Below are 12,512 nucleotides of genomic sequence, written 5' to 3' on the forward strand. Positions count from 1 at the left end.
TTCCACTGGACCAAGGGCCCAATAAAATATTTAGGAATAAAGATTCCGAGGAATCTGGACGATCTGTTCAATTGCAATTATGTTCCCCTTAAAAAGGATATAACACAGCTTCTACTGAAATACAACTTGCCTTACCTATCCTGGATGGGCAGGAAAAATGTGATTAAGGCATACGTCTTTCCCAAGATCCTCTACGTCATGCAACTGGTCCCGATACACCTACCAAAAACGTTCTTCCAAGAAATCAGAAAACTCTTCTAGAAGTTCCTATGGAATGGGAAGAAACCTAGACTAGCACATGACCTCTTGGTTAGGAATAAAAAGAGCGGCGGACTGGGATTCCCAGATGTCCTGAGATATTATCAGGCAATACAGCTAATTAGATGGCTGGAGTCGGTAGACCCCCAGAGACAACCTGACGTAGCAAATCTTATGCGACACAGTGTAGGGCCTACGCTCCAACAGCTTCTTTGGTTGACTGACTTCAGTCATTCCGGGGACAAGATGGGTGACCCCCTATTGAAAGGGATAAGAGAGACTTGGAAAGTATTGAGCAAAAAACTAGCACCAGAGCCGTCCCCCCTTCTGCCTGCAAATCTTATTCTGGACCTCCTAGGGAAAAATGGGGACATACACCAGGAAGTGTGGTCATCATTGGCCCAAGCCAGACTAGGGGAGCTAGCTCCGGACGCAGAAACATCTATTATAAATAGATTGCTGGATCGAATAAAAAAAAAACCCTAGCTTCTTTCTGACAAGGGCTTACATAGGTGCTGTGTGCAGGGAGTTGAGAGAGAAGTCTAATCTGGCGAGACAACTGACAGAGTTTGAAAAAACCCTTCTGTCCACACTCCGTAAACAGAGGAAAATTTCGGCATTGTACTCTTTGGTGGGAGCTGAGAGTGAGGCCGGAAAACCTCTATATATCAGAGACTGGGAGAGGGAGCTTGACATGGTTTTCCCGGATCAGGACCTCAAAAAGCTATTGGCCTTCTCACATGGACCATCTCCTTGTATACGGCTACAGGAAAATCATTTTAAGCTCCTCACCAGATGGTAGAGAACCCCAGAGTTCTTACACAAATGCGGTCTGTCTCCCGATCGGCTTTGCTGGAGATGTGGCGTTGGAGAGGGGTCTCTGTCCCATATTTGGTGGACATGCCCCCTGATCGTCCCATTCTGGGAAAACGTCAACAAGACAATCAGCAAAGTCATGGCCAATGACCAAAAGATCACCATGGAAATGGTGCTCTTTTCACTCCCCTCTGACCTTTACAGACCGTCAAAGCATAACTTGGTGACCCATCTGATAGCAGCGGCCAAGTCTATCATTCCTTTCCACTGGAGAGACACCCAGGCCCCCTCACTGAACGAGTGGATAGCCAAAGTTAACGAAATATGTAATTTTGAGGAAATGTCAAGCTGGATCAAAAGGAGTCACGACAAGCACCTGAAAACTTGGTGCCCCTGGAGGCTATGGATCGGGACGTAGGGATAAGTAACATATATGCAACCACATGAAGTTACTAGGCGTAGATGGCCTCACGCAACCTGGAGGTTACCTTCTCTTGGTCCTACCTCTCTGACATACCTCGCCATCCCATATTTCAGTTGCAACGAGAGTCGAGGCGACTCAACCTGTCTTCCCTACCCCCCCTTTTTCCCTCCCTTCTTTCCTCTTTCCTTCCCTTCTTCCTCTTCTCCCCCTTCTTTCTCTCTTTTCTCTCTTTTCTCTTTCTACTTTTCCTCTGTGTTATACATTAATGGTATATGTTCTAATTTGCCACTGTCTTCCCTGAGGTATCATGCTTTATTTTGTAAAACATCTCACTGCTTTTGATGCCACTTAGGAGACGGTGGCTCTCTCGCGCCTTGAGTTAGTGGGCATGGACTAGACATAGCGCGTCCTCCACCTGTTAAATGATGTGTCCATGATCTGTGACATTCTCAATGTATACCTATGATCTCTGGTCAACTGACCAATGTTTGTTCATTTTTGATGAAAAAATCTTGAAAATAAAGAATTTATAAAAAATAAAAAAAATGAACTAGACAGCTTATTCACCCCAATTAGAGAATCAAGGTCTAATAGAATTGTTTATCTATTAAACAAGGTTGATGTCCCAAAAACATAAAAATAGGCAGTAGGCAGTAAGGAGGCTGTGGCTTCCTCAAACAGGTGATGGGTGGGGGTGCCAAAAATCTTATATTTATAATGTATTCTGAGGTTAGGTCATCAATATGTAAATTCAAGAAAACCCCCTTAATTAATCAATTTAAACACATTTCATACATTGTACACAGTTACAGACAGTGTAAGCACTATGTGAATTATTACTTTTGAGAACTAAATGTGTATAATCATTTTAATGGGTTTTCTGAGACCTTTCTACTGATGACCAGAGCATTTGATCTGTGGGGTTTTTAAACTCAGGACCCCTGCTGATCAGCTGTTTGAGAAGGCAGCGGTCCTTGCAGTAGGGCCACAACCTTCTCTCAGCTTTCCTTAAACCATGTGATGCCACGTTCATTGGTCACATGCCCTAGGCACAGCTCTGCCCTATAGAAGTGAATGTGGCTGAGCTGCAATACTAAGCACAACAGCTATACGGTACAATGTACAACAATGTGCTTGGTAAACAGAGAGAAGGCTGTGGCACTCACAGGAGCGCTGGTGCCTTCTCAAACAGCTGATTGGTGGCTGTCAGACCCCCACCGATCAGATACTGATGACCTATCCAGAGGAAAAAGAGTAGGTTGATCCGGCACTCAATAAAAACAGGGTACTTTATTTGCTCAGAACATATGGAAAAAATATAAAAAACGCTCGAGCTTACATGTTTTATACCGTCATGCTATGAGTAAGGGCATGTTTGCCTGAAACATGCAAAGCTGGAGTGTTTTAAATATTTTTTATATATTCTGAGCAAATAAAGTACAGTTTTTATTGAGTGACGGATCAACCTTTCAATAGGGAATGTGAACAGGTCTCTATCTGCTTCATGGCTAGGGAGTATCCCAATTGGACTCTGGAACGGGGAGTGAAATATGCCTCTGACAAAGTAAGAAATTACCTATTAACCCTTAACCCTGCTAGGTCAGGATCAGACCAACATTAAATAAATAATAAAATAAATAATAATAGAAAAAACAAGAATATTACATTCTCCACAACATACAGCCTTGAATACAGACAGATAGCAGATGTCATCAATATATATATTCCGATATTACATCAGGATGAAACATTTACAAGAGTCTTGTAGGAAGGTGCTAATTGTGTTGAAAAGACGGCACCTACTATTGGTTTGTTACTTTCGCCAAGTTTGTTTTTTTCTGGCAAACTTCGCTATACATGGTTAGACACAAAAGTTTTTTTTAAATGCGGCCATAACATATGCCATTGCTGCGACTTTGTGAAAATTTCCTCTTTCAATACCTATTGCACCTATAAAATATCTTTGTATATTAATTGTAATGCCAAATTTGTGGTGTAGCTTGTGAATGGCAGTTTGTGTAAACTGCACTACGTAGGTTGCACCACAAACACCCTGAAGACAAGGATACGCAAGCATCTTTCCGATCTCAATAATGAGAAGGTGTTGAATATTTCTGTTGTGTCTAAACACTTTAGTGATATCGATAAGGCATTATGCACACAACCGTATGTATTTTGTGGTCCGCAAAAAACGGATCCGCAAAAAATACGTATAACGTCCGTGTGCATTCGTATTTTCATGTTAGAAACTAGAGCCCCAAATAGTCTAAATAAAAGACAGGATGTAATGTATTATTATTCAATTAATTTATATTAGTAGGGTATTTTATCATGATAGTGTATATTATGTACTTTATTGTGGGGTGAACAGTGATAGACGTCATTTTCAAAGTTATCATATATATGAAGTATTGTTTTTTTTCATTATACACGTCTTTCCCTCCCCCCCTCTCCTTGAATAATTAGTCATGAACCTGTGGAGACCTAATAATATTCACCTGATCATGCAGGTGAAACTCAAAAAATGTGAATATCGTTCAAAGTTAATTTATTTCAGTAATGCAACTTAAAAGGTGAAACTAGCAGATGAGATACATGCAAAGCAAGATATTTCAAGCCTTTATTTGTTATGATTTGGATGATTATGGGTTATAGCTTATGAAACCCCAAAGTCACAATTTTGACGTACCCTTTGCTCGAGGGTATGGACTAATTAGCTGACTAGAGTGTGACATTTTGAACCTAGAATATTGAACCTTTTCACAAAATTCAAATTTTAAGCTGCATTAATGCAATTCCTTTCAATTTGCATTTACTGAAATAAATGGACTTTTGCACGATATTCTAATTTTTATGTGTTGTGTTGATTCACTATTGGTTAGCTGATATTCCAAACGTGCATTTTACCTGTTGCTTTGAGTGAGATTTTATTATTTTGACAAAAAGCTAGTGTTGCCCGAAATGCATCAAGTAAAATTCAGTCTTTTTTAATTGCATGTGCACGCTTAAATAAAGTCTACAGTTTGGAGAAAGGCAGTGCTGGATCCTTGTTTTCCATTTTGGGAGTCCTCGCTCACCGTGACACACCACATCCACTGACATATGATTTATTCCTGGGTTGGAGCTGGGAGTTTTTCTTCCTTATATCTATTTATCCTCATGGTTTATTTATATTATTGACACCATAGGGCCAGCACAAATGCAAGGAAGAACTTATGGGAAACATTACTGTGTGGGGCCACTAAGGGGGAGCATTACTCTTTGGCAGTGCTAAAGAGGAGCATATCTGTGTGTCGGCACTAAGGGGGCAAAACTACTGTGTGGAGGCGCTAACAGGGAGCATTACTGTATGGAAGCACTTAGGGGGCAAATGTGTGTGGACACTAAGGGAAATAACTACTGTGTGGGGTCACGAAGGGGGAGCATTACTCTGTGTGGAACTAAGTATTTTATCCCATTACAAATGATTACTTAGTACCTGGTGTGACACATATCAAATCAGCAGGTTAGATCTGCTGGTTTACCTGGCGGATCCGGGCCCCTCCTTGGAGACCCTCTTAGACGTGGTGAATGGATATGGTAGATACTCGGGGTTGCGGGTAAACTGGGCCAAGTCTAGTTTGTGTATAGTTGATGTGGACGAGGCGGTAGATATTTCCCCGGTATCTCCCCTGAGAGTAGTGGAGAGTTTCCTTTATCTAGGGATTCATATTCACAGGGACCCTAGTCTGTTTTGTCGTTTGAATTTGAGACCCACCATGGAATATGTCACGCGTAAGCTAGAGGCCTGGGAAAACCTTCCTTTGTCTCTGGTGGGTAGAATCAACATCGTTAAGATGGTGTTGTTACCCAAGCTTTTGTATATATATATAGAGCGGCTCCGGTAAGGATCCCGATTTCCCACTTTGACTCTTTAGATAGAACTCTGTCCCGTTTCTTGTGGCATCATCGGTCCTCAAGGTTGGCTAGAAAGACATTGAAGGCTCCCTATACACAGTGTGGTCTGCAGCTTCCGGATATGTATATTTATTATATAGCAACGCGTTTAATGTATGCATCTTGGTGGATTAGGGCGGATGCTAATAACCCGGCGGTGGTATTGGAGGCAGCGCTGACCGGGTCCTATGAAGCGCTGGCTAATCTCGTTTATAGGGGTGGCAGGGTTACAGGTACTAGGATTTACACGGACAACATGGTAACCGTTATCGAGGCTTGGGTAAAATTTGTGGAGATACATACTGAGGGTCAGACAGGTGACACCTGGTCTCCATACATTCCGCTCTGGCGTAACAAGCTCCTCCCAGAGCTCTGGCATCTCCCGGATTTTGAATTCTGGGCTAGGAGTGGCCTTAAATACTTAACACAACTGTTTCATGAAGGGATCTTCCGTTCTTTTGAGACCCTACGCACTGAGTTTCAGCTGCCCCGGACGTGCTTTTACCGCTATCTCCAACTGAGGAATGCCTGTGAGAAGCAGTTTAAATCCCTGTCCTTAAATTTAGAGTGCGGCCCACTAGAGTCGGTAGCTAGGAGGGTAATCCCACACAAACCAATTTCTTCCTTTTATACTGAAATTGTCCGAATGCAGGATTCTCCTATTAAGCGGTCCTTTGCTAAATGGGCTGTGGATATCCCGGAGCTGGAGGACTCTCATTTGGAGGAGTGGCGTCTGAGGTGGAAGACATCGGTTATAAGTGCTAGGGATCAGCTCATTCAAGCTAAATGGATGCATAGAGTGTACTTTACCCCACTGCGTCTTCATCGGATGCGGCAAATTCCGACGCCTGGTTGCGATAGATGTGGGGAGGCTAGGGGCTCCTTTTTCCATATGGTGTGGCTTTGCCCGGTGATGAAGACGTATTGGAAAGACATATGTGACTTTATTAACGCTAAGTTGGGGCTCCCAGGGATTTGTAGCCCGGCAATCTGTATGCTAGGGCTAGTGTCCGAAGCTACACCCTCCAAATATAACAGAATACTGTTGCGGTTGTTGATGTTCTATGGTAGGAAAAATATACTCCTGAACTGGAAACCGCCCAAGTGTCCTACTGTGAGCCAATGGGTACTCCTCATTAATAAGGACCTTCAGATGTATAAGCTGACGTATGAGGCAAGAGGGTTGCCTGATCGCTTTGACAAGATCTGGGGTCTTTGGGTCCAGGCTGAAGGTACGACTTGAATTGTTACCGGTGGAGACTGTATCACCCAACGTGTGTGTGAGAGTGTGTGTGTGGTTGAGCGAGTCACGGATATCCCTTAGTGATGACAGGAGAAATCTGTATTAAAATTGTATTGCTGTCTTTTATGGTCATGATATAGTATGACAATGTACTTGCTGCAGTGAATGGGGGCGTCGTGTTGAACTGTTTTCTGTGTTCTCCCTCTGGGAGTGTTGTAAAAAACTGAAAATGTCTAAATAAACGCTATTAAAAAAAAAATCAGCAGGTTACATCATACATCTCTACCTCGCCATGAGTATATAAGTGTAAGAAGGTACCTGGAATCATTGTGGATGATAGATACGTGTCACCGAGGTTCCTGGTCTCGGTAGGGTGAGAGCCGGTTTTTATGTGTCAGCAGCAGTTGCTGTTTGACACCTTGATACTTAGTATGGCTGTGATAGCTGATCCAGAATGGCTCTTACTGGGAGTAGTCAAAGTGCTGGGTGGGTGACTACTCCCCATGTTCCAGGCTGGGTTTTGCCAGGCATAAAAACCAGCCAGCACTGCCAGGTGGGAAGGTTTTACCTCCGACTGACAGTGGAGCTCAGGAGGTCTGTGTGCTGTGATCCGAGAGCTGTGTTGAGATCCGCGGCTTGAGCCGGGCTGTAGGGCTCAGACCCCTGTGAGGGCGAACAGGCCACCTAACGCCTGAGTACTTACTCGACAAAGCAGAACTTTCAACAGGGTGTGAAGTAACACCCAGGAGAAAAGGTGACTGTTTTGTATATGAACTTTTCATGTGTGTGAACGATCACCAAGCAACTTGCGTTTTTGTTTTGCTTTTAAGTGTGAATAAACACTAATGTCTTGAACCAAGAGCTTGTACTTTGCCTCTGTGTCTGCACCAACTAATCCTAACTACCAGAGCGAATCCCCACATTTGGTGGAGGATAGGGCCAAGCGCAGTGAGGCTGGCGTGAACGCCAATATATTTTTTTGGTTTGCATTTTTGGACACGGTTGTATGTCGTACATCAAACGAGCAGTATTACCACCCGTACCCCGCGACAAAATGGAGGCTGTTGTGAAGGCCCTCGCTAATCTACAGCAGTGAGAGCCCAACCTGCACCAACAGGAGGCTAATAAGCAACAGCAAGAGACTAACCAGTTGCTGCTACAACACGTGATGGCTTTGCAGACAGCAGGAGCAACTCCAAGCGTCTACGATGCCCGGAAAGCAGTCCATGCAGCGATCCCTAAGATGACACCCGCAGACGACATCGAAACCTACCTGGCGATGTATAAGAAAGTGGCCACCAGGGAAAAGCTGCCCTAAGACAAGTGAACTGAGGTCATCGCTCCTTTTCTGGCATCAGAGTCCCAGCGCATATATTTCGACTTGTCGAACGATCAAGTGGCCGACTACCCAGAGGTAAAGGGTGAGATTTTGTCAAGACTGGAGGTAAATGTGTTGGTCTCCGCCCAGCGGGTACATCAGTGGGGGTTTAAACCGGCTGAGCCTGCGAGACCCCAGTATTTTGACTTACTCAAAAGTGGCTACAGCCTGATGTGCTGAGTCCCATGGCTATGCTGGATAGACTATTGGCTGACATATTCTGGAGGGCGCTGCCACCCCCTCTTCAGCTCTAGATCGGCCAGGTGTCTCCTGGAAATGCCCTAGAAATGGTGGACCTGGTGGAACGCTATGAGGCCACTAAAAATCTTAAGGGGCATTCTTTTGGAAGGGGGGCAGGTAAACCCCAGAACTCCCCGCCCAAGGCCCAACGGTATGAGCCAGTGAAACCCACCTGGGAGGTTCCCACTATGAGCCAGACCCAGGTAATCTGCTAGAAACCTGGCCATATAAGGGCTGAGTGTACCCATTGGGTTGAAACCGTAGACACTAATTGTGGTTACCGTCAGTCACTGTATGCTATAAAACTGTGTGCCACAGGTACCCCAGAGGCTCTAGACCATTTGTGCCAGGTGGAAGTGGGAGACACTCATGCTGGACTCAGGGAGCTTGGTGACCCTAGTAAGGGCTACTCTAGTGCGGTCCGCTGAGTATACTGGCCGGAAAATTGGGATGACGTGCATTCACGGAGACTTAAAAGACTACCCCACAGCACTGTTTTCCACGGTAGCTGTCAGGTGGACCCACTAAGTTGCAGTAGCCGCAAACTTTCACTATGAACTCATAATAGGGAGAGACTTTCCGGGTTTCCCAACCCTATGGCAGGTTGTGAGACTGACTGGTACCCCTGAGTCAGGGGTGAGCCCAGGAGATTGGCCTTGGTAAGGGGGACGAACAGAACTCTGGGAACCTGAGGCCAAAGGGCCAGCAGTAGGGGTGACCGCCTTTCCTGATTATCGAGACTCTGGTTGAAAGAATCGCTATGGATCTCATAAGCTCAGTACCTAAGTCCGCTAGAGGGCACCAACATATCTTGGTAGTCCTAGACTTCGCCAGACTGTTAGGGACACTTGGGACAGACTGTTAGGGAAACCAAACGCTAGCTAATAGGGCCACAAAAGTTTTTTTAAGGACTAGTATAGGTGTGCTATCGATAGGTGTGACATACTGAGGGATGTGATATACTTATAATATACTTTCTAACAGAGTGCTGGATGGACTATTACCTGATCCCTCTCTGAATTTCTGATTTCCTGTATGCCTGATTTTATCTACACCCCTTTATTGAGTTCCAATAAAATATTTATTATTTTCATATTTAACGTTCCTTCAGGCTGATAATCATATTTTCTATTGAACGTGTACCGCCAATATTACCCTTTACTGTGAATTGAGAACATAGAAAATATATTATAGTACATTTGTATTGTGCAGAAGTTGTGTGCATTTCTGCTGCCATACTGCAGCTAGATAAAGGGACAAATGCTATTGTAATAACTAATTGCAACTGGTGTGGCATACCTGTTGACCCCCAAAAAAAAACTGATTGAGGGGTGTGATATACCTATAATATACCTTCTAACATAGAAAGTATATTATTTAGCATTTGTATTGTGCAGCAGTTGGGCGCAGTTCTTCTGAGATACCACAGCTAGATAGAGGGACAAATCCTTTTGGAATAACTAATTGAAACTGGTGTGATATACCTGTTGCCCCCCCCCCCCAAAAAAAAAAACTGATTGAGGGGTGTGATATACCTATAATATAACTATTAACATAGAAAGTATATTGTAGTGCATTTGTATTGTGCAGTAGTTGTGTGCGGTTCTGCTGAGAAACCACAGCTAGATAGAGGGAAAACACTATTGCAATAACTAATTGCAACTGGTGTGATATACCTGTAATATACCATCTAACAGAAAGTATATTATAGTACATTTGTATTGTTTAGCAGTTGTGTACGGTTCTGCTGAGATATCACAGCTAGATAGATGGACAAGCGCTATTGGAATAACTAGTTGCAACTGGTGTGATATACAGTGGGGCAAAAAAGTATTTAGTCAGCCACCAATTGGGCAAGTTCTCCCACTTAAGTGGTGCGATATACCTGCTTCCACAAAATACTGATTAAGAGGTTTTATATACCTGCTTCCACTAAATACTGATTGAGGGGTGTGATACACCAGCTTCCACTAAATAATGATTAAAGGGGTTTTCTCATCTCAGACAATAGGGGCATATCGCTAGGATATGCCCCCATTGTCTTATAGGTGTGGGTCCCACCACTGGGACCCGCACCTATATCGAGAACGGAGCCCTGACAGTAAAGGAGAGCATGGTGGCATGTGCAGCCACCCTCCATTCATTTCTATGGGGCCACCAAAAAAAGGCTTGGCTATTGCCGTCTGCCCCATGGAAATAAATGGGAGCATGGGCCGTGCATGCACAGCACGCTCCCATTCACTTTTATGGGAGAGGCGGAGATTAGCGCTTGGTGGTGGATGGACCCCGGGAAATCTGGGGTCCTCCAGCCACAGTGCTCCCCGCTCTGTTCTCGATATAGATGTGGGACCCGCACCTATCAGACAATGGGGGAATATCCTAGCAATATGCCCCCATTGTCTAAGATAGGAATACCCCTTTAAGGGGTTTGATATACTGGCTTCTAGAAAATACTCATTAAGGGGTTCTATATACCTGTTTCCACAAAATACCGATCGAGGGGATAGATATACCGGCTTCCACCAAATATTTATTAAGCCCTGCGATACACCAGCTTCCACCAAATATTAAGGGGTTTAATATACCAGCTTCCAGCAAATACTTATTGAGGGGTTCGATATACCTGTTTCCACAAAACACTGATAGAGGGGATTAATATACCGGCTTCCACCAAATATTGATTGAGGCCTGCGATATACCTGAAAATATCCGATGTAGGATAGACTGTCTTTACTTGACAGACTATCTGTTAGCTCAGTAGTCTCAAATAAACGTTATATCGTGAACTGAGTGTACCATGTGAGATAAAATAATACGTAGCTTTTATTAATCTCTTTTAAAATGAGTGAGGCAGTGTTACTAAAATAAAATGCACACACACTTTTGTGCGTATGGCTGTTTGCTGAAAGAAGGGGTGTCAGGTCTATTGCCCTAGTGGGGGCTAGGCGGTTTTATGATGGGAGTAGCTTCTTGGCGAGATCAACAGATATTACTCCTGTAATGATTAGCCTAATTGTCTCTGACTCTAACTCTAGTCTTGAGTGGGGAGATTGGCTAACTGGCTGTAGTCGGAGCCTGAGGCGCTGGAACCTTGGGCCTGATCTGTATATCCCTTCCTCTAATAGCTGACTGCAAGTTCTATCCGACGTGTTTCCCCATAATACAATGGTTCATCAGGGAGCGATCAGTGCAGTGGCAGAGCTTCTTCATATAAAATGGCAATGGCAGCTTGCTAAAGGATTCTGTCTCCTTTTGTAGTTCTAGCCCCTCCCCTCAGGCAGCGCTCAGCCAATCTCTGCGAGGCAGAGGAGGGCCAATGGTCAGTTCTAAACCGTCCTGACCTGCCCCGCTCCGCCTACTGGGAGTGATGCTTAACCAGGGGCGGACTTGTTTTCATGGGGATCTTACTATGCGTCCCCGGCAGAATCAATTGCAGCTCACTTCCTGTTTTTATCAGTGCAGTCAAAGCAGTGACAGCGCTGGTGACGATCTGACTAATCCAGTGGCTCTAAACAGTTGATCTTAGTATACTTAACGAGCTGTGTTTTAGTATGATTATCCTGTGTATATAGGTCAACTGATCATTCTCCTTACCGCCCACTTCCTATTTACATCAGCGCTGTCAGAGGACTGTTAGCGCCGATCATAATCAAGCTCATCTAGCGATTCAAGGTAGTCAACCTATAAGTTGTAGTCTCACAATCTATGTTTAAGTGGGATTAGTATATGCAACTGCCCCACAAGTGTTATCCATCCATGTGATCATATTGAAAGGTTATTTCTGGCTTAGTCTAGTCAGATGTACCCTTTTGTATAGCGATTCTGCAAATCAGTATGAGGGATCCAGTCTGAGGGATCGATAATTACCAACATATATAATTCTACAAATCAGTGTGAGGGATCCAGTCTGTTGGATCCGATAATTACCAACATATATAATGACAGCTTATTGATGCTGTTGATGTCACATATGTGTGTGTGCCAGCCTATGAACGGTATTATTATGTGGCTGACATTATCCTTACACAGAGGAGGCAGGAATTGATATATTCTGGTATAATATAGCCCATGAACCAGTTTGTGGGGATTTGTCTATAGATGACACTCCAGACAGGACTGAGTCCCTCCCATACATAATGGTCAGGCTAAAAGGTCATCATTGAATAAATGGCTTGAAGGAGAGATATTCATTCAAGCCATTCGGCGTGGCCGTTTTT

Source organism: Bufo gargarizans, chromosome 1, assembly GCF_014858855.1.
Source record: "Bufo gargarizans isolate SCDJY-AF-19 chromosome 1, ASM1485885v1, whole genome shotgun sequence".
Lineage (NCBI taxonomy): Eukaryota > Metazoa > Chordata > Amphibia > Anura > Bufonidae > Bufo > Bufo gargarizans.